Source organism: Colossoma macropomum, unplaced genomic scaffold (genome assembly GCF_904425465.1).
Source record: "Colossoma macropomum unplaced genomic scaffold, Colossoma_macropomum, whole genome shotgun sequence".
Classification (NCBI taxonomy): Eukaryota; Metazoa; Chordata; class Actinopteri; order Characiformes; family Serrasalmidae; genus Colossoma; species Colossoma macropomum.
This window is the reverse complement of record NW_023494804.1, coordinates 21,421,430-21,445,034: the sequence shown is the minus strand read 5'-3', so window position 1 is coordinate 21,445,034 and position 23,605 is coordinate 21,421,430. Positions and strand designations below refer to the sequence as shown.

Here is a 23,605-nt window from a genome sequence, read left to right as displayed (position 1 = left end):
GATTTTTCCAGATCTGAAGCAAGATTTTCCCATTTTCCTTATATATTTTATTGTTCAAATTTTGGAACTCCAGTTTTGGAGTTTTTTCATGTCTTTTTGTTCGATTTTCCCATTCAATATGCATGATCTAATTTCATCAGGAATATTATGTGATTGCTGACAAAACTGTGTACCTCTGGAAAGTAACTTAACAGGGAAGGCAAAAAACATTCTGAACGTTCAGTGTAAGTTCATCAAACACAGTTTTATTCTAGGTAATTTTGTGGTGAAATTCTGTTTCTGCTTACTATGAAATTTTGACACTGTGTAAAAGGCAGCTGGCATTTTAATTACAGACCTATATAATTTTGAAAAAACAGGCCTCCATGAAACAAACTGGCCTGCCCAGCAGACAACACATGAAATCTCACTGACTTGTTACAAAATGCTTTTACACTTTTAAACCCGACTACGAAACTGTCACTGGAGCAATACCCCTCTTGTCACTGGGGTGGTACCCTCAAAGGTAAATCTTAGTACCTTTTAATCTTAAATCTTTAGTACCAATCATATTTTCTAAACTGTATTGACTCTACACACCATGTCTTGTCTCCAGGCTTCTTATTTTATTGTTCTGTTTTAAAACATTAGGTTATAAAAAGACACAAATACATACTTTTCACATGGTAAAAACTTATTTAAGGTACACAATTGGACCTTAAAACCACTCTTGTACCTTTGAGGGAACACTTACATTGTTTGTACCTTGATGAACAAAAAATGTACCTGCACAGAACCTTTATTTCTAACAGTGCATTTGACTATCTTGCTCCAGGCAGTTCACAGTTGTCAGGGTGTGTAGAGCAGTTAACTATCTGGATGTCCTGACACTGTATAAAAACCTCTGTCTATGTTTGTTTCAGACTTTTTCCTATCAAAAATCATCTTCCACCTGCAGGTACACTGCAAAGTCACTGTACAAACAATGGCAAAATTGACTTTTTAAGAAGTCATAAAGCAGTATGGTCTGCTGATCACATTACTTGCCTTCTCCTCTAAATGACCACCCTGTCTAAAGGATCTCAGTATCCTTTGGCCAGCTTCACGAGCACCGAATGTTTAGATGCTTGCTGACTCTTTGGACCAAACTCAAAACTGGTGGCTCAAACCTCTGTGAGTAAGAGTGCTGATCTTGGGTCTTTTCTCCCTTTCATGTTCCCATGATTAAGGCCATCATTAGAAGAGCAGCTGATCCTAGCTTAGCGGTTTTTCTTTGAAGGCGTTTGGGTGGATATGGGCCCAGGGCTCAGGAGGAGAGCACTCTGCATATGGCCTTTTTGTAAAGGCTGAATCATTCCCTCTGTTCCCAGTGGACGAGCTGTGATTAACATCTCAAGATGTTTTCCCAATCTCTGCCCAAATCTGCTCCACTCTGCAGTCCTTCTGCAGCCTCTGACTGTAAATGGCACTCGCACTGCCATGACTGAGCCGGAGCTGAATATGTAGGTTGAGGTTGAGCTTGTGTTTGGTTAAACATGTCTTCTATTTTGTACTATTCACACACTAAGCACACATTCTTATTACATATACATACAGTATTTGGCCACAAGTGGACACATGTGGACACCCCTCCTTTATTGAGTTTAGCTATGCCCATTGCTAACGGGTGGATAAAGCCAAGCTCAAAGCCATGAAATCTCCATAGACAGGCACTGGCAGTAGAATGGGTCATACTGAAGACCTCAGTGACCTTAAACTTGGCACTGTCGTAGGATGCCACCTTTGCCACAAGTCAGTCTGTGGAATTTCTGCCCTGTTAAATCTGCCCTGGTCAACTGTAAGCTCTATTATTGTAAAATGGAAGCATAAACTCTGCTTTAGTGCATAACTATAGCGTTGCATCACTTACTAAAGAGTTCCAAACTGCTTCTGGAAGCAACATCAGCGCAAGAACTGTGTGTTGGGAGGCTCATGAAATGGGTTTCCATAACCAAGCAGCCAAGAGATTACAACGTGCAATGCCAAGCGCTGGCTGGAGTGGTGTAAAGCACGCTGACACCGGACTCTAGGGACGTAGAAATGTGTTTTCTGGAGTGATGAATCACGCCTCACTATCTGTCTGTTGACAGACAAATCTGAGTTTGGTGGATGCCAGGAAAACACAGGAAACAGGAAATTTGGTGGAGGAGGGATGATGCTATGGGGCTGTTTTTCAGCGTTTGGGTTCTAGTGAAGGGTAATACTAACATTATAGCATACAAAGACATTTTAGGCAATTATATGCTTCCAACTTTGTGGGAACAGTTTGGGGAAGGCCCTTTCCTGTTCCAGCGTGACTGAGCCCCTGTGCACAAAGCAAGCTCTATAAAGACATGATTTGACAAGTTTGGTGTGGAAGAACTCAAGTGGTCTGCACAGAGCCCTCATCTCAACCCCACTAAACATCTTTGGGATGAATTGGAGTGTCGATTGCGAGCCAGGCCCTCTCATCCAACATCAGTGCCTGACCTCACAAATGTTCTTTTCACTCAATAAGCACAAATTCCCACAAATACACTCCAAAATCCTGTGGAAAGCTCCCCAGAAGAGTGGAGGCTGTGAAGGACCCTATATGCAGGTCTGTTTTTTGTCAAAATCACAGTCACAAGTTTTTACCTCTGTATCAGTGGAGTGACCTCCACTGTTAGTACAGAGCAGGAGCCGCTCTGCAACTACCACACCAACAAGAACAGCAAATTTTAGATTATATGATTATTTTAAATAAAGTTTAGAAGGGTATAGAAAGTGGGAGAGTGTGATTTAACTAGATGTCTATGAAGTTTATGCTCACAAGTGAAAAAAATGGCTTTTGTTTCGAGGGCCGTCTAATGCAGTCAGTGTGGACCGAAACAATTGAAGTGCATCTGTTCCATCCGATGGATGACTAAAAAATGTTATCGAAATATTATTCAAACATTGAATTATTATTTTTTTAAGGGAGATTTGGAGAACGAGTATCCGAGTACTCTTTTGGAAATATCAACAAGTATTTGAAGCCTGTAGAATGCTTTTCAAGCCAGTATTTGTTATAAACATTATAGAATGCTTTAGTATACAACACATCAAACATTTGTTCCATAATCAATGCCATCGACAACTAATCAGCTAATCACTGCAGTCCTACTATGCCAGTCTCTTTCGCTCTGTGGGTTTTATTTTAAATTTTCACATGCATTCTTCATAGACGTCATCTGACCGTATTTCTACTGCCCTTCTCTAACTGTGCATACTTTTTTATCCACCAGTCCACCCCAGGCTCCGCTGCCTGGACATTTGTCTTTGAGTGTCTGAAGCTGTGAAGCTGCAGCTCAGCCCCTCCCTGACTAAGCGGAGCGAGCGTCCTGCCGGGCAGTTATGCCGCTGCTGCTGCTGCTCATGATTGCTCAGGGACCACCTTCGCTGTTTCTGGATTTAATTTAGCAGCTGTAAGCAAAACTGAACACAAGCCAAAAAACAAAATCCCAGTTTTGGTGGAAGCTGTATAAATGGAAGCTGAAATGGGCAGGTGTTTTTATGCAGCTAAAACATTAGCCAGCACGATCTCGTGGGAGAGACGAGGGACATGTTGTTTCTTTGGTCCAGACATGGCGGTGAAATTGGGTTGTTTTGTATTTTTGGAACCGTTTGCTAATGGTGACATGGCCTTGTGGAAGAAGGCATGGCAATTGCTTTTCCCCCAACAGTGGGAGGATGGTGTGTTTATTTATGTGTGTGGATGTGTGTTGAATCAGGAATTGGAAGGGGGGATGGGAGAGGAGGAATTGGAGGAGGGGTAAAAAGCAAAGGACGTGAATGAAGGACTTGAGTGTAATGGGTGATGGGAATAGCCATTGGGATGGTGGGCTCAGAGAGGCTGTTAGCATTAGCCTAGCAGAGGCAAGAATGCAGTAAAGTCAGACTGAATTAGGGCAAGGATCAGCCTATGCTGAACACACATCTACCAACATCCTTATGCACATATACACGTCTGTATGTTAACCACACTATATGTATATGTATACAAATACAGGTGCATCTACTAACAATTTTACTCACTTAAAAGGGAAATTCTATTGATTTGTTTTTAAATCAGTGTCATTAAATGGTAAACAGAGTGGTCTGATGTGAAATGCTTCACCGTAGAACAACTTACCAACTCAGAAGTGTTTACTGTGGTGGTGATAGAATCCAGACATCTGAAACATCTAATGCCTGATGCCTGAGATTTTATTGTAGGATAGATTTGAGATAAGATTTACATAAAATACACAGATGGAGAAAATAGAACTCGAACAAATTTATCTTTATCAGATTTATGACTATTTTACCATTATCAGCATTACATATAAAAAAACACAGATAACACATGTAGGTTCACTGGTGGTTTATAAATAAAATGGTTATAGTTGAGTTGCAGACATTGCGACCCCTGGTTTCTATCACCACCACTGTAAAGAAATCAGAGCCTGTAAATTTCTCTTACATTGAACATTTTCATACCAAACTACTTTCAATGACTTTGTTCACATCTCAGCCACAGAATTATGCAGAAATGCAGTTGAATTGGAGCAACTGTCCTTTAAAAATAAACACTCTGCAAAATGCACTATATCCATTCATAACAGTTGTTGATGTTAAGAGTTTTTGAAAAGAATAACAGGTGATGCTCATGGAAAACACATTTTTATATAGCATTAAAACTTGTATGTGCAAAGCCCACTCCCAACAACCAAGATCACAAAAAAAATTCTTTAAAGTGGTCTATAATGGTTTTGCAACAAAACCCTTTAAATTTGCCAGAAAGGATTCTTTGGAAAAAAAATAAAAGAAAAGGAAAGTTGGGTCAACTTAAAATTTTAAAGCAACATACTGTACCGTATTTAGGCCACTGGAGTCCAGCTTTGCCCTCAGGTTGAGTTAACTCCAAAGAGCTAGTGCAGTATGTTGCCCTAGCCACTCTTGGTTGCTTAAAGAACCTTTCAATTGATTTTTTAAGAAAACTTATTAACGTTATGTGGTTAGATTCTTCTTGGTGCAGATATATATATATATGTATCCTTAGGTCCTTAGGGCTGTGTTGCTCATAAGGTTCTCCAGCATGTATAAATAGGCCAAGATGAGGAGGATAACTTAAGATGAATATATACCTGCATGAATGGATTAAATGAGGTCTAATGTCTTGATACAGAACCCAGTGGATACAGGGAATGCTGTCAAAGAGACACTGTTTATGCTTACATGTTTCATGCAGTTGAAAATGGCAGTTGTCCTTTACATGGTATGAACATTTAGGTATGAACGAATCAAATCTCGTTACATTAACGTACATTCAAAGTCAATTTTTTTCTTCTTCCAAGTTACCATTTCAGAGATATGAGTTTTTGTTATGACAGCGACAATATGAGTGTTGTCTTGGGGATGATGCAAAGATGAATCATCGTTTACATCAGATGTTGCCTTCACAAAGCTTGTTTTCCCATGTGTGGCAGAACTTTAGGAAGAATTAAGCAAGCTCCTGAAGCAGTTGTTATGGAAATTGTCGGGCAGTAGTGTTTCTGAGCTGGAGCGAGAGATTTGAGAGAGAAAAGGAGGATGGAGATGTGGAAGAATCTCGTTTTCTCAGTTTCCTCTTCCTCTGGGGCCGACACTTTGGAGTAGGCCGACTTTTGTCTTTTGTTGCCATTATTCATCAGAATGGGGGCAGCATACAATTAGCGTGCATGAGAGAGAGAGAGAGAAAGAGAGAGAGAGAGAGTGAGAGAGAGTGAGAAGCTTAAGGGGATGGTAAAGAACAGAAGATGAGAGAAATAGAAAGTGATGGGGGGAAGGAGAATGCGTTTATATGATTACTGAAGGAGTACCCACCCCCCTCTTACACAGCCCCAGCTCATAACTGTGGAACCTTTGACCTTTCGAGGGTTTATGGGAAATGTATATCTGAATTCAGGCATTGAGCAATATATTCTTAGACTGTAACAAACGTTTTGCACAATGAATAAATTTCCATGCGGTACCTCATGTCATTGAAATGCACCCAGGTTAGCAGTTAGCATATGCTAGTGAGCTAAAGTTAGCTTAAACATGCTCAGCTACCTTTAAAATCCTCCACTGCATAATGCAGAAAGGCTAATGAAAATAATGTCGCACAGAAAGGCAGTTACCAAAACAGGACATCTAACTGCCATGTGAAATTTCAAACTCAGCAGCCTCTCCAGGCTCCTCCCCTTCCACTACACAGAGTGCAAAGAGCGACATTCCACGCTTCATTTTTCAGCAACTCTAACTCATCATCTGGTATTAACAGTATGCTTCATTCTCCAGTGTGAGCACTAAAAGTAGCTATTACTCAATCTGAGACATGTCATGAGTCAATCAAGCATCCACCAATTATGATCTACATATATAGCTTCTAGCCTCTGGTCAGCTATGTCTTTGGACACCAGTCATGGTTTCCCCATCTAAAACATTTCAAGAACATTTTGGCATCAGTCAACATAAATACTGTGCATTGCTGGTTTGTTTTGCTGCAATGTTGTCTTGGCTAGCTTGCTAAGATAAAGCATACACAACCTAAAGTTAGATTTTGGAAATGTATGTTTTAAGCAAATGTAAAATTGCAGCATTTGCAGTCCTAGTCTGAAGCAAAAGGAATCTGTTTCGCTTATCTATAGTATCCAGTAGTGCGTCATTTCAGCAAGTCAGTTTTTAGCATTTTTTCGTAGCTAGCTGTGCTGTTATCAAACTAGCCGTGAGCTGTCCTCCGTTTAACTCTTTTTCTCTATTGCCATGCACTGGTGTCTGTCAACGCATTGTTCTCATTGCATCTCATCAATGGAAAGAGGAGCATTGTTGACAGATATCAACATTTTCTTGTGCATGTGGCCTAATTAACTCTTGGGGTTCTTTAGCGTCTCCATTTAGTGTTAGGTAGAACTCTCACATGGAGGTGACCTTCAGATTTTTAGAACAATTGAAAGGATTTGTTCTAAAATGCATTATAGACCACTTTCAAGAATTTTCCTTTTCTACCTGATATACAAGTGACCTTCACATATACCAGAAATATCTCTTTCTTTGGTGTGCCATGAAAATATTTTGATCTTTGACCTTGTAACTGTGGAGTTGAGGCACTTTACCTCTGCAGCCAGTTTCTTCATGTTTCCAGTCTTTTAAATTTAAATGATTGCATCTACAACCTCAATAGAACCCTTCAAGAACTTTTTAAAAGTGTAGACTCATAGCCAAGGCTATACAGGCTCTTTAATTAATAGAATAAATAATTGATTCAATGTAGCATTCAGTTTCTACAAGCCTGTATTGGCAAAAAGCTACAGAAGTCCAGAGAGGCCATGAGCTGTTGCTATAATTTTCTAGATTGTTATCTTGAGACAAGGTAATTATCTCAAGATAACAATTTCGTTGTCTTGAGATCACAAGATAATTAATTCTTTATTTCAAGATAACAACTTTGTTATTTTGAGGTCACAAGATAATTACCTCTTTATTCCAAGATAACAACTTCATTATTTTGAGGTCACAATATAATTAACTCTTTATTTCAAGAAAACAACTTTATTTTGAGATCACAAGATAGTCAACTCGTTATCTCAAAATAACAACTTTGTTGTCTTAAGATCATAAGATAGTTAACTCATCTCAAGATAATTTTGTTTTCTTGAGATCACAAAATAATTAACTCTTTATTTCAAGACAACAACTTTGCTATTTTGAGGTCACAAGATAATTAACTCTTTATTTCAAGATAACAACTTTGTTATTTTGAGGTCACAAGATAGTTAACTCATTATCTCAAGATAACAGCTTTGTTATCTTGAGGTCACAAGATAGTTAACTTGTTTTTTCAAAATGACAATCCAGAAAATTACCTCATAAACTACCTCATGTCCTCTCTGGACGTCCGTAAAAACAGAAGTTCACGCAGCAGCAAAACTTTAGTCCGCTTCAGCACCACGGACAGCGGACAGGTCAGACTAATACTGTTACACAGGGCAAGTCTAAATAGAAAGTCCAGTCCTGATGCACGCAATTCGAATTCTAATTATCGCAAATGCAAAGCACGTCGCTTATTTAGCCCGCAGTTACTCACGTGCCACTGAATAAACGATATTGTAGGAGTGGAGCTTGTGGAGAAAATCGCAGGTTGACTGGAAACAGGTTGGTTAGTGTGACTTACCTTCACGAACCGTTGGAAAGGTATCAGATCACATGCAAGTGGAGGCTCGACTGAGCTGGTCACGGCAGCAGTGGGCGAATCGGTGCCAGTTTTAGCCGGGTGAACTGTGACTGGAGCCTTCAGGAAGAGTTGTGCAGCTCGCTCCTGTGTCCAGAAATGACTTCAACATGAGGTGCGAGCAGCTGGAGGGGAATAAAACGCTTTTTCTGCTGTCTGCACTCTGTTACGCGACTACGTACCGAAACAAACCAATCATTTTCCTGCTCTTCCTGCTTTTAGATCCATTTTGTGCTTTGAAAATGCTTCAGCTTTTGCCTCTAAGGTTCCTCTTACCAGCAAAAAAAGAGAAAAAACGCCGCTTCTGTTTCCAATCCCCCTCAAAAGAAATTCCGCGTGCGTCGTTTCCAAAACTTCGGTCAAATCTGAGTCCCCACCGCAGCTTCCGGTTTAGACAGACAACGCTGAGCCAGAGAAGTGGACAGAAAGCTGATCTCGGAGAGAAAACAGGCGGAGGGAGCGAGCGCGCTTCACCACGGCGCAGCCTCAGCGCAGCAGAGCAGCGGATCTCAGCGTAGTCACGCTAATTTCAGTAGGAATGGCTCGTCCTCCTCCTCCTTCTCCTCCTCCTCTTCTTCCTCCTCCTCCTCTTCCTCCCTGCATGAGCAGCAGAACACAGAAAAACCTCAAGGCTCCTGCTGCACGAGCCTCCGGTTGGTGCGGCTGCTGTGCGCTGCCTTTCCAGTCCACTCGATCTAGGCTGGCCAGGAGGAGTGACGTCGCCATAAATTTCTCCACCAAGAGGGGGTTTACACACTTCCGGTCATTGGTGATGCCCGGACCCTCAGGGTGGGTTGGGGGTGGGGTTGTGGGCTTGTAGGGTTTATGGAATTCAGCGTGGCTCAGAAATCCAAGACCTTCTCCAGAATATATGCATAATAAGTGTGTCACTGTTACTAATAATAGTAGTTATGCATGGTTGGAGAAAGTATTGTAGCGTCCCGCTACTGGCTGCGCTGCCTCTAGGAAGCTTGGGAAGTGTGGCCATGCACAGGGCCATGCGTAGGCCATGTGTGTGGCCTCTGAAAAGGGGACTTCTTGTTATTGTTTATGTTGTTGTCTGTAAGCTAAAAGATGTGTTGTGTGTTATTCATGTTAGTTTGTGTCTGCTGTGCAAGTTGTTTGTGTGTGTGCAGGGTCACTGTGAGGTGGAAGTCTAATGGTATAAAGTCCCCTGCAGAGAGATCTTTTGCTCACCTTGAAGGGGGGGCTATGTAGCGTCCCGCTACTGGCTTGCTCTGCTGTGGGAGCGCAGGTGGTTTGGCCATGCAGAGCGGCCATGCAAGGATGTTTTTGGGAAGTGGAGGCTTTTGGGAAGGAGAGACATTGTAATAAGTTGTTGTTGTTAGCTCAGTGGTGTGCACATGCATCACTTGTGCTATTCTGGGCTGGGCTGTGGGGTTGCTTGTGTAGTGTTAGTGTCTACAATCAGGAGAAAATGTATGGCAAGAAGTGACTTGTCCGCTGTGCTGGCCATTGCAGCTGCGGTAAGCAGGGGAACACAGCTTGGTGAGGCAAGAGCAAGGCTCGATGCTGGAGGTGTCGCAGGAATTGAAGGCTTCAGTATGGAAGTGCCACAGCGAGCAGTGGAGTAGTTGGTGAGTCGGTGTTATAGAGAGAGAGGACACCGCACCGGGTGGTGCCACCAGCCTGGGCTGGCGGGTAAACGGATGCCGGCTGGGAAGTCCAGTAGCAGCCACAGCCTGGGGGTCGAGTGCAACATTGACAGCAGACGGCATATTGTGCTCACCTTCACAGGCTTTCTGATATCCTTACTGCAACCAGGTGACATACAAGAGAAGTACATCAGACAGCTGGAAGGAGACCATTGTCCAGCTCAGGTCAGTCACCAGTGGCAGACCTGGGGCCCTAATGCGCAGTAGTGGCATTTAAACCGCCGTCAATGGTGCGGTGGGTGGTGGAGGAAGTGTATGGTTGTTGGATGGAGTGTCGTCATTGCTGCCAGCTGCACGGGACTTGAAGCAGTATGCTGCAGGGAGATCTACCATGCACAGGAGGAACTGCGGCGGCAAGGGCACGACCCTGGGCGAGGACCGGGGACAGTCGCTACTGAAGTGTGTATGCCCTGCAGCATTTGTGCTAGTGCACCCAGGAACTTGGCTCAGGCTGGTAGGCTGCTGGGACGGCTGAGTGGTGTCCCACTACTGGCCACACTGCCTCTCAGAAGCTGGGGAAGTGTAATCATGCAAAGGGCCATGCGAGGAGGTTCATGTGAAGTGTGCACACTCTGAAAAAGGGACTTGCTGTTGTTTATGTTGTTGTCTCTTAGAAAGAAAAATTTTGTTGTGTATTATTCATGTTATTTTGTGTGTGGGGTACAGATTGCTTGTTTGTAAAGGGGGGTCACCATGAAGTGAAAGCGTATGGCTATTGGTGACCTTTCCCCTGGTTTAGCTGTATGTTATGTGCCTTTCTGCTGGTGTTTTGTTTCAATAAAGGAGCACTACTTGCAACAGAATCATGGACTCCTTTTTGTCTTTTTCAGTGCCAAACAGCGTTAGCCAGGGCTGGCTCTAGCCTTGTGGGGGTCCTTAGTAGGATTTTTTTTGGGTCTTCCCATGGCAAAATTAGAAGCCAGCTAAAAACAATGAAACAAGCTGTCTAAATCATATACATTTATAACTGGCCAACTAGTGTGTTGCTGATGACTAGATGCTCATTTTGAGTTCTAATAAGTGTGAATTACAGATAACCTTCTCAGCATTCTTAATGTGTCTCTAATGTCTGGATTGTATCTGCATACACTTTGGCCACACTCTATTAATTGCGTCTCCAGTGTGTCCAGTACTTTCCCTGCATAAAAAGCACATCAGCACATCTGTTGTTACCAGTTTGCTTTTGGTTTCCCCCCATTTTGTTTTGAATGGACAAGCTTGGAAACTATTACCAGTCCAGGTTGCATGAAGGCTGTTCCCTGCTGAACAAACACAGCACAGTCCAGAATGAATTCCATGCTGGTCTAGGGTGATTTATGTTAGTCTTGTGCTGGTCTGGGGCTGGTATATTTGGACACCCAGCATGCAAAACACAATGTAGGCTGGTTTTGGTGGTGACCTGCCATGATAGTCTGTGCTGGATTTTCTAGGTAGTTCTGGGGATAACTCCAGCTTTGCTTATCCTCCATCTTGAGTTTCCTTGTTTATCCGCTCACCTGCTAACGAGCACTCATCAGAAGCAGTTTTGCTCATATAATGGTATATGGATATATAAAACGCACTCCATTTACACTTGGTTGAATGTGGTCAAGATCTGCTGCTGTATCTATACTAATATAGTATTTTTTACTAATGGAAACTGAAATGTTTTGATTAGAAATGTCTAAAACTAACTATTATACTTAGTTATATATTTATGAAATGTAAATATTGTTGTTTATTAGTGTAGCATTACAAACAAGTATTTGAATACTCATTTAGAATTTCAATATGCATTCAAAACCTGTAAAACGCTGTTCTAGCCTGCTCTGCAGTTTACTAATTAAAACACTAAATAAAGCAGTTAAATCATGGTTATGTATAGAACCGTGACCACTTCAGGAACCATTGGAATGCAGAAGTAGCGTCTGGTTAAGTGTTTCTTCTAAATGATGGAAACCTGTTGTAAAGTCCTTTAAGAATCTTGTAAAAGTGGTTCTATAGCAACAAAAATGGGTCATTGAAGCTTTTTGGCAATACGTAGAATTCATTTTTCTAGGAGTGTGGATTTCTTGAATGTGAAAAATGAAATGAATGTGTTCTCCAAAGTATATAAACCATGTTTGGTGCAGTGAATTTATAAAGTGTTCATTTTTCAGGTCTTTAAACCATCGCTGTTGTCGGAAGAAAACGTCTCCAAAATAACTTCACAGGAAATGGAAAAAACCTACTTTACTTTTAGTGTAAGTCAATGGAACTAGAATTTTTTCCAAGTAATTTTGGGTCATTTCTTTTGGTCCATTCAACAGACATTTTCAAATGATGTCAAAAACTGAAAAACAACAAAAATGGAGACAGCAGCAATATATGAAATAACATTCATTGCTTTTTGTCTGTTACGTATCATTTTATAGTCAGTGTGTGTTGTAGTGGGCGTGTCTTATAGTCAGTGTGTGTTGTAGTGGGCGTGTCTTATAGTCAGTGTGTGTTGTAGTGGGTGTGTCGTATAGTCAGTGTGTGTTTTAGTGGGCGTGTGTTGTAGTGGGCGTGTCTTATGGTCAGTGTGCGTTGTAGTGGGCTTGTCTTATAGTCAGTGTGTGTTGTTGTGGGTGTGTCTTATTGTCAGTGTGTGTTGTAGTGATCGTATCTTACACTCAGTGTGTACTGTAGTGGGCGTGTCTTATAGCCAGTGTGTTGTAGTGGGCATGTCTTATGGTCAGTGTGTGTTGTAGTGGGCTTGTCTTATGGTCAGTTTGTATTGTAGTGGGCTGTCTTATAGTTAGTGTGTATTGTAGTGGGTGTGTTTTATGGTCAGGGTGTATTGTAGTGGGCGTGTCTTATATTTTTGTATATTACAGTGTGTGTATCGTGGCCTTGCAGGACACAGATGGACACTGTGGAGGTTTTGGCTCTTTGAGTTTAGTCTAATTGGACGACACTGGGTTTCACAAAAATGTCCATGTAGTCATGGCCAAACAGAAATGCTATGAATTTATATTCATGAGTCTGTATGCTGTTTTAAGTGTGTGTGTGTTGTGTGGTTAGAGGGCTAGTGTGGGCTTGAGGCTGCTGTAAAACGCTCCGTAAGTCAAACTCCCATTTCTCATCGATGGCTGTTTCCTGAGTGGCTGTTTGATGGAACCAGCGGGGCGTTTATGGGCAACACAGCAGGCATAATTCTCCACTGGAGCCACAGACATGGAGAGTCTCTGTCTCTGTCTGCCTGTCTGTCTGTCTCTTGTTTTATCTCTCTCTCTCCTACTTTTTGTCTGTGTTGCTCTCACTCTCTCACACATGTTACATTCTCTCAGCATTTTTCTCCCTTTCTCTGTCTTGTTTTATCTCTCTCCTTTTGTCTGTCTCTCTCGCTTTGTGTCACTTTCTCTCATTCTGTCTCTCTCTGTCTTTGTCACTCTCTCTACTGTCTCTCTCTCAATGTCTCATATATTTCATTTCACTTTTCTATTTATCTCTTTTCATCACCTTTCTTTTATTCATTTCTCTTTCTGTCCTTTTCTTTGTGTCTTGTTCTCTCTCTCTTTATCTTTCTATCTGTCTCTCTTACTGTATCAATTTAACTTTCCTCTTTATCTACTTTCTTCACCTATCCTTTACTTATTTCTCTCTCTCTCTCTCTCTCTCTCTCTCTCTCTCTCTCTCTCCCTTGTTCTGTGTTTCTTTGTCTCTCTTGCTTTATTTTGCCCTCTATCTCTCTCCTGTTCTCTCACTGTCTCTTTTTTTCATTTTACTTTTCTTTGTATCTCTCTTTTGTTCACCTTTATTCACCTTTATTCATCTCTCTTTCTCTCTATCTCTCTCTCTTTTTTCCTCCCTTGAAGCTGATAACAGTGAAAGTAAGGCTGTAATGGAGACCAAACTCAAAGGCTATCCAGCAGGACCTGGACAGAGGCCAACTCAAGCACACGTCCATCTGTAGGCCAGCTCAATGCTATCGCGCAGCGTGATAATAACCGGTGTGTGTGACACATGAAACAAGCACACAGCCACATGATGAGTCTTTACTGTTTGGCACAAGGCGGAGTGGCCATTTGGAGACAGCGGTTATGTTTAGGCCCGTCTGCAGTGCTGCATTTTCTGCATTATTGCTATCATATTTCCTGTGTTGTTATATTTGTAATTTTTTACAATGGTGTTAATTTGTACTTCTAGTTGAAAACTATTTTAAGATGTTAAAAGTGTCTTTTTGACACTGTTCATCAATTGACAACTACAAAAATTAAATAAATAAATAGATAAATAAATAAAATAAATGTTTCTTCTTTCAAGTTGAACATCCCCTGATCAAATGACATGTTTTTGTTGATTTTCTAAGTTAAAAAAGGTTAACATATCCTCTACAGAGAACACACAAATATTTCAGTGCACGATTTCTAATTTTCTGCTGAATTAAAAATAAATAAATTAAAAAAAAATGTAAAATGTGCCATAACTTTTGCACAGGCCACATTTTATGCTTTATTTTTTCCAGTATGTTAAATTCAGTAAATAAACAGTAATTGTGCATTATAATGTGCAGAAGTGTGTTCTATGTTGCGAATGTGTTAATTTGACTGGTGGTGCTTAAATGTTTGTGTAAACTGTAGGTCTGAGATGCTTAATCTAACAACACCCTGCACTTCATCGCTGTCATAAACAACAACTTGTATCTCTGGAGTAAAAACCTGATACAAGAATGAAAAAAAAATCTTAACTTTAATGTATGTTAATGCAACAACATTTTTCTTCCAAGAAATATGTTCAAGTGCTGTCATCTCATAGCAAAATGGGGGCTGGATTCAATTCCCCAGCCGAGCGACCATGGGATCCTTTCTGTGTGGAGTTCGCCTGTTCTCCCCGTGTCTATGTGGGTTTCTTCCGGGTACTCCAGTTTCCTCCCACAGTCCAGACATGCAGTCAGGCCAATTGGACATGCTAAATTGCCCCTTGGTGTGAGTGTGTGTGAATGTGTATGTCTGTCTGTCTGTCTGTCTGTCCTGTGATGGACTGGCGACCTGTCCAATAGGACTTCAGTTGACATTTGATGAAGGAGATTGAAAAGATCTTTAAATGTAATGAGGTCTCCACATACAGAGATCAGGTTCTGGTCTTGCCTGTGGTTCTTTATGGATGTTGAAGCATGACAATAAAAAAGAAAAAAGTGTGACAGGAAAATATCGAGGCCTTGGAAGTGAAGACTTTTGAGGGTACCTTGAATGGAAAGAAAACAAACACCAAATAAAGCTTCTCCTCTCACTCGACGCCCAGATAGCCAAACTGAAGCTCTTATTTTGAACAGAAGAGCCAATTTATTGGAAAACAACCCTGTAGAACAGTCAAAGATAACGACCAGCAACATAGTGGATAAAATCAGAGAAATCATGAACAATCCAGACGCCTGAAGATCCAAACAGAAGACAGGATGTTCTGAAGAAGCACTGTCCATATGGTCACCACGAGTGGTTATTGACTTGACTGCACTTAATAATAATAATAATAATTATGCTATTGTTATCCAATATTTATATTCTTCTTCATCTTTTCTTTCTTATTTTTCTGCCGGATTTTTGTCCACTAACTCGTCCTGCAGTTTCTCATCCCCCACATTTCTTCTATAGAGTCCCATTCATTTTTGGCCCCTTACAAGCCCAATTCCCTCTTTGCCCCACAGCCACCAAACTGCATGTACTCTCTCATGGCAAGTCCTCAAACTCTACTGCACAGCCATACTGACCCGCACTCCTCTATGGGTCGTTTTTTCCTCCCAGAGAGTCCCATTCATTTAAAAAAACACAAAGCAACCGTTTGGCAACCCCTAAAAACCACTCAGTAAACAATCCATACATCATAGCAACCGCCTAGCAACACCTTAGCAACTGTGCCATAACTCTGCATTTTCTTCAGGAAGTGCACTATTCTAGTTCTTATTATAATTCAACACCATATCTATTGTTCCATTTCTTTCAGACAGTGTAACGGACAGCTGACAATAAACAATTAAACAAAACACATTTACAGTGTTTTGGTATGACAATAATTTGATGATACAATAATTAATGTCCAGACAGAGCAGGTTACACTCAAGTGTACAGAATATGAAATAAGAGAATGTGATTTCTTGAAAGCTTTTCTGAGCTGATTGAATTTTAAATATTAATAATGTGAAAATCAATAAAGAAAGGACAAATGGACGAGACGCTGAGTGACACTGCAGAGTGATAGTCCCGGATTGGACAGTGTAGAATATGCATGAGCCACTTTACACAAAGCCCTGCTTTAATAAAAGCACCAGAAAATGAAACAGGATTTTAAAGCAGGGCTTCAGTGCACTCCTCCTGCTTCTCTCTTTCATCACTCTGTCCATTCTCACTTCTTTTCTGCATTTATATATCCATCGTTCTATATCTTCATTTCTTCCGTTTTCCACCTTGTTCATTACATCTTCTCTCACACTTTGAAAAAGATGGTTCTTCAAGGGTTCTTCAGTAAAGATGATTTAAAACTGTGAACGCTCAAAGAACCGTTTGCATGGCGAAATGGTTCTTTAGATTGATGGGGAATGTCTTGTAATAGCTCTATACAGGCCAAAAAGGGTTCTGCTTTGGTTACAATGTCAAGCTTGTAACAATAGAAGAACCCTTTTTGGTTCTGTATGGAACCGATTTCAGAAAGGTTCTATGTAGCACCATATACAACAACCACAGAACCACAGTCTTTTCTAAAGAACCCTTGATGAACCGTCTTTTTTCATCTTTTTCTACCCTTACATCCTTTTCTGTTTCTCCATCAGTTTCTATCACTTTATCCTCTCCTATACTTCCATCCTGTTCTATCTCTCTGCCCTTTTCTCTCATCAATCTTTTCCATTTCTCCTTTGCCTTTTATCACTTCATCCTGTCATATGAGCCGATCTTTATATCTCTTCATTGCCTTTTTATTTCTCCGTCCTTTCCCATCTTCCTCCTTTGCAGTATCTCCATTGTCTTTTTTTATCTCTTCACCTCTCCATTCTTTCACTCGTTTCTCCATTTCTCCATGTTATTTAATCTTCTCATGTCTTTCCATTTCTCAATCTTTCCATCATATTTTATCTCTATCTCTTTCTAATTATATTTCCCCATCCCTTCATCTTATTAGTTCTTCTTTTCTTTCTATTTCCATCTCTCAATACCTCCATCACCATGATTCATCTCCATCCATCTCCATCCAATTTCATCATCTCATTGTATCTATTGAAAGAAAAGCCATCACTTATTTTCCTACCACTTTCTCTCCATTATTCTCTATTTCTCCATCCCTGAGCCCTGTTTTATATCCCCATGTCTTTCTTTCACCATCCCTCCATCTTATTTTATCACTTTATCACTTTGTTTCTTACTTTTTCCATCTCTCCATCTGCTTTAGCTTTGCATCTAGTTCTGTTTCTGCACTCCTCTATCTCTTTCTGTCCATTTAATTGTAATTCTCCATCTCCCCATTCCTTCTCTCCATCTAAATGTATTACTTCATCTCTCTGTCTCAGTCTATCTCTCTATCTAATATTATTTCTCCATTCCTCCACCTCACTGTACCTATTTGTATTTCTAAATCTCTCCATCATGCTTATCTCTGAATCTCTTTCTGTTTCTCACCCCTCCATCGCTTTCTATCTCTCCATCTCTCATTACTTCTGTTTCCATCCCTCTGCCACTCTGCTTCTTTGTCCTTTTCTATTTCTCCATTACTTTCTTTTTCTTCCTCCCACCAACATTTTCAGTCTCTCTGTCTTTTTTCTATTTCTCCATCATTTTCTTCTTGTCCATCCCACCAACATTTTCAGTCTCTCTTTCTTTATTTATTTTTCCACCACTTTCTTCTTCTCAATCCCACCAACACTTTCAGTCTCTCTTTCTTTCTTTATTTTTCCATCACTTTCTTTTTCTCCATCCCACTAACCTTTTCAGTCTCTCTATCTTTTTTCTATTTCATCACTTTCTTTATCTCCATCCCACCAACCTTTTGAGTGTCTCTTTCTTTTTCTATTTCTATTTTTTCTTTTTCTCCATTACTCTTTCTCGTTCTGTTTTTTTTTGTGTAATTCTATTTCTCCATCCATCTATTTCTTTTTATCTCTCCATCTTTCTCTATCTTTCTGTTTTATCTCTTCATTTCTATTTTTCCATCACTTCATGTCATTTTAATCACTCTCTGTATCTCCATCCCTCCATCTCAGTTTGTCTCTCCATCTAATTGCATCTCTCTGCATTTCTCTCATCTTATTTTATCTCTCCGTCTCTTTCTATTCCTCCATCCCACCACTGTTTCTCTGTATCCTTTTCTCTTTCTCCAGCCCTCCATCCTGTTTTATCCCTCCATCTCTTACTATTCTGACCCTCTCCGTCTCTGACCAGCTCAGGAGGAAAGACAGGGAAGTTGAAGGGAAGAGTGCAAAGCGGCTTTTCTATCACATCCATTATTCAGCTTACAAATATTAAGAGGCAGAGATTGGCCTGTATTGTAGTGACAAGGCTGTGCATTATTCATCAGAGGAGGAAGACTGGTGGAAGCGAGGCTATTTCCCTCCTCCTCTATACCTCCATCCCTCCGTCCCTCTGTCTCATCCCTCTCTTCTGAGACCTGTGCGGATGAATGTGTCTCTCTCTGCTCTGTGTGGGGCTCTCTGGGCTCTGCTGGCCCGCCGTGCTGAGTGTGGGTGGGGGTAATATGGGTCTGCGTTAAAGTAGTGAAATTAAGCCGTCATTCACAGGACCGGATGAAGGCGCCACTGAGTGGGACGCCATCATTTCTGATCAGTGACGCACGCTCTGATAATAAATGTATTGTGTATGCAGAAACGTGCAGAAATCCATGAGGAAGTATAAATAGATCACACAACAAATATCTGGGTGATACGGTGACACACACTGCACGCGCCGTGTGTTCCTGGAGGAGGCTGTGCTGCTGATTGAGTGTCCCAGACTGAATAATGTCAGTGTGTGCCTCGGGCCATATGACTCCTCTCTCTCTCTCTCTCTCTCTCTCTCTCTCTCTCTCTCTCTCTCTCGCACTCTCTATCTCAATCTTTCAGTGTCTCTCTCTCTCTCTCTCTCTCTCTCTCTCTCTCTCTCTTTCAGTGTCTCTTTCTCTCTCCCTCTTGATTTCTCTTTTCTCTTTCTACTTTCTTTCTTTTTGTCTTTCAATAAAATAAATAAATAAATACATCAATTAAATTATAAAACTGTCTGGGCTTCATCAATGTGATAGAAAAAAGTAATTGGGATGGATTTGAGTTTAGTTCACAAATCTCTCTCTGTCATATTCTCTCTCTCTCTCTCTTTTTCTCACTCTCTCTTTCTCTCTCTCTCATATTCTCTCTTTCAATATCTCTTGATCTCTTGCTCACTTGTCTCTCTTTTTCTCTGCTTGTTTCTCTCTTTCTTTTTTTCCTTCTCTTTCTCTCTGTCTCTATGCTTGCGTGTTCTCTCCATCCTCTCTGTCTCAGTCTCTCTCTCTCTCTCTCTCTCTCTCTCTCTCTCTCTCGTGTCTTCTTTCCCCCCTTTTCTTTCTTATTTTCATTTTCTAACTCTTTTCTCTTTTATTTTTCTCTCTTCTAATCCCGTCTCTCTCTCTCTCTCTCTCTCTCTCTCTCTCTCTCTCTGTCTCTTTCTTTGTGCAGGGTAAGAGTTTAAGGCTCTTTGGATTTCCAAGCTGTATTTGTTTAGCTCATACCTCGTATTTGTCTTTCAATTTCTCTCTCACGTCTTCCGCCCTTCTCTCCTCAGACCTTCTCCTCTCCTTGCAGTCTGTTCTCTCAGCCTTTTCCTCTCTCTCTCTCTCTCTCTCTCTCTCTCTCTCTCACTTCACCTCTCTATCTCTCTCCTCCCCTTGTATGGTGTCTGTTTTTGGTGCTGTTGGTGCAGGAACAGCAGGCCAGACTGTGTGTGTCCACTCACACACACACACACACACACACACACAGAGCACGTCTGCTGGCTGAAAACGCCCCTCCTGCCCCCTGTCCTGCCCCAGGCTTTCATTTCATTTCATTACCAACACTGACCAGCATCTGCTCTCTCTCTCTCTCTCTCTCTCTCTCTCTCTCTTTAACCATCAAATGCAACATCTCTATTTGCTTCTCTATTTTTCTTTTAGCTTTGTCTCATTCTTTCTCTGCAGTTCTCTCACTCTTTCTTTCTTTCTGCCTCTGTCCTTTTCTCTTGCTCACTCCTTGCTCTTTCTCATTCCCTTATTCTCCTCTCTTTCCTCTCTCTTTCTTTCTTTTTCTCCCTCATTGAAATAAATACATTAATATATATTTGTCTATCATATTGATGTGGGCTTAATCATTGGGATGGATTTTACTTTAGTTGTTTGACTGCACTAACACATGAATCACAACCCCCCGTTCTTCCTCTCTCTTTTTTCTTCTGTCCGTCCACCCCCTCCTCTGCTCCCCGTAGCCTCAGGGACCCTGATAACCTTTTACCTCTCTCCTTCTCTCCTTCACAAACAAGGTGCATGTGTTCATGTGTTTCTCCATTAAAACGTTAAAGTGACACCCTGTGCAGCTGCTGCTTCTGTGTTGCTCCGGGGCTTCTATTACCACCCTGCACACTCTCTCATACACTGTTTCGTCCTGATCCCTTTTAATTCTGCAGAAGGCGAGTAAAACGTTGAAGGAAAAAGTCACCCTGCTGTGTGGATGCTCAGAGTGCTGACAGCTCACACAAACTCTACTAGCACAAAAAATCTAGAAGAGAATATTATAGAATATCTTTATTGTACAAATACAGTGGATTCAGTTTGTGACTCTCATGCATATAACAGACCAGAACATAGAATAGAATAGACTTACTGTACATGTACAGGGGATTCTGTTTGACTTTCCAAGTTTGAAGCATAGGACAAGATATAACATGTTCATTATTTTGTTATCTCAAGATAACAAAGTTGTTATCTTGAAATAATGAGTTAGTTATTTTGTTATCTTGAGATAACAAAGTTGGTATCTTGAAATAATGAGTTAGTTATTTTGTCATCTCAAGATAACAATCCAGAAAATTATAGCAGCAGTCCATGGCCTCTCCGGACTTCCACACAATAAACATAAATCTATGCACATTAAGTTACTGTGGTCAGAAATACAGTATTGTTAATACAGTAAACTCATAGCAGCAATAATATTAGTATAATTACAGCAGCAGTGTGGCACAAATGCAGTATTCAGAAAGCGTGCCACCCCAAGGACGAGAATATCTGTGCTGAGAAGAGCAGGACTGTATGCAGTTGCATGCCAAGCACATGCAAATTCTCCAGTGCAGAAAAAACAGCTCTTTCAGTGCCATGCTGATGTTCACAGATGAACAAAGATGCAGGAAAGAAATAACCCTTTTAACTCTAATCATATTATTCAGTTATTAATCTTAGGACTATTCCATAACTAGTCTGAATTGCTGTATCCATCCTCCACCCACAAATGTGTTTTGTTGTAGCAACTACATACTAGAACAGGCTTTACAGAATGTTGCATTCAGTCTAATGAAAAGTGTAGTGCACAAATGTTTGAAACGTGTTTTTAATTTCAAATGATATTTTGTATGTGTGTGAAAGGTCATGCATTTTTATCATGTACTTAAGATAGAGCTAGCATGGTGGCAAATTTGTTGTTGAAGTACAGTACAGTTTCTCTTAAGGTTGAATGGGGTTTTTGTAAATGCTCTGTAAAGCATGTCCAACCTAATGATAGTTGCAATGAACGAATGTGTAAATAAGTGGAGCATGGATAGATCAATGATTATAATTTTAAGCACTATGAAACTAAATTACACAGTTGTAGATGTGATGTGTAGAATGGGAAAAAGAAGTCTGGGCTTATATGCGGGTTTAATTTAAAGCGGTAATAGTAATAGAGTGGTGCACTGTGGTGCTTAGAGAAATTGAGTAATGCTAGGAGTTGCCAAACATCGACACACACCAGCCACACATTTCATTGCAGAATTTAATAAACAATAATTCACTTTACAAGAGTTTTCCCCACTGCTCACCTAAAAACAAGAACCGACCCAAAGCTAAACCAACAGAACTTATGGTTCTAGTTCTAGCTTATTTCCCACCTGTTTGAGAGACAGCTGGAACTGTTCATAATGACCACATTTAACGATTTAATTGTCTTTTTGTTCATTCCGTGAGAGTTTGAAGCATCTAATTTGGCTAATCAACTATGCTGCTGGCTAGTTAACTTGACGTATTGGCTGATATTAAATGATATACTGCACTGTTCTGCACACACACTCACACAAATGTCTACTTTTACACGTAATCATCTGTAGAATCAAATAAAGTTTCTTTTTTTCTGTTAAGTGTGAATAATTGTTGAAATAGCCACAAATACAACAACATACACTCCTAGTTTACATTTTGGTCTTATTGATCATGTAATAGTGCTCAGTAACCTTATCTTCATCTGGAAGAGTAAAGAATTTGCTAATTTGTTGTTAGCTTTGGCTTTAAGTGTTACAAACTACAAGACCCTGAAAAGACGTGGTGAGTGTGCACCTGCTAGTATCAGGTGCTCACAACATAGTATTGTATGCTCACCTAGTCATATAAGATGCTGATCACATAGCTTCACGTGCTCACCTGGTAGTTTCAGATGCTCACCTGATAGTATCTAGTGGGCACGTGATATTTTCTTGTGCAGACCAGATAATATAAGGTGAGAACCAAATACAATCAAGTGCACACCAGATACTGTATGGTGAGTACTCTATATAGTATATAGTACTCCCCACACAGTATCTGGTGTGCACCTGACAGTATTTGGTGCTCACTACATAGTACCGGGTGCTCACCACATAGAATCATATGCTCACCTAATCATATCAGGTGCTTGACACATAGTGTCGGGTGCTCACCTGATAGTATGGAATGCTTACCTGATAGAATCTGGTGGGCACCCAATAGTATGTAGTGCTCACCTGATAGCATCTGGTGCTTACCACATAGATCCAGATGTTCACCACACAGTGTCGGGTGCCCACCTGATAGCATCTGGTGCTCACCACATAGTATCTGGTGCCCACCTGATAGTATCTAGCGTACACCAGATTTTTACTTCTTTTTTTTTTTTTTGAAAAACAACACCATGTTGCTTTAGTGACTCCAGAAAAGACAGAAGAGGCCTCTATGGAGATTTACACTACTGATAGCAGCTCAACCTGCTTTTGAAAGCTGGAAATTTAGAAAAATCAATTATGTATCTGGGTACATTTGGCATTACACAACAAGATTTTATCATTATTGGTTGTCTGTTATGTTTGAAATTATTGCGAATTGTCCCATAATTGCGCTGCTTCCACACTGACTGGATGTAGATTACTGAAGGTGAGGTATTGCTGTCAGAGCAAAACATTATATCTCCGATATGGTAACTTTATAGAAGAAGGAAAAAAATAATAAAAAAATAAAAAATAAAAAAGTTAACATAACAAGATTTTTTTTCTAAGAAATTTTGGACCCTTTCTATTGGTCCATTCACCATGAAACTTTAACACAATGCAAAAGGCGACATGAGATTTCAAATTATGCAAACCACTATGTTTACAATCATTCTGATTCTGGTCTATAGATTTGATGATTAAAACTATTTTATTTTGGAAATTTATCATGTTTGGTGTCAACTAACAACTAACAAATCTTGCTGTTTTCGAACCAAAGATACAGGATG

General features: G+C 40.5%; 1 protein-coding gene across 1 annotated transcript in view; it reads right to left on the bottom strand.

Moving 5' to 3' along the window:
• Nucleotides 1–8,810, bottom strand: part of fam163ba (family with sequence similarity 163 member B, genome duplicate a) — a 39,513-nt gene extending 30,703 nt beyond the window's left edge. Inside the window, exon 1 of the mRNA XM_036595837.1 lies at nucleotides 8,192–8,810. The gene's annotated coding sequence lies outside the window, so the exon portion shown is untranslated. The remainder of the gene's footprint in view (nucleotides 1–8,191) is intronic.
• Nucleotides 8,811–23,605: the final 14,795 nt, after the last annotated feature.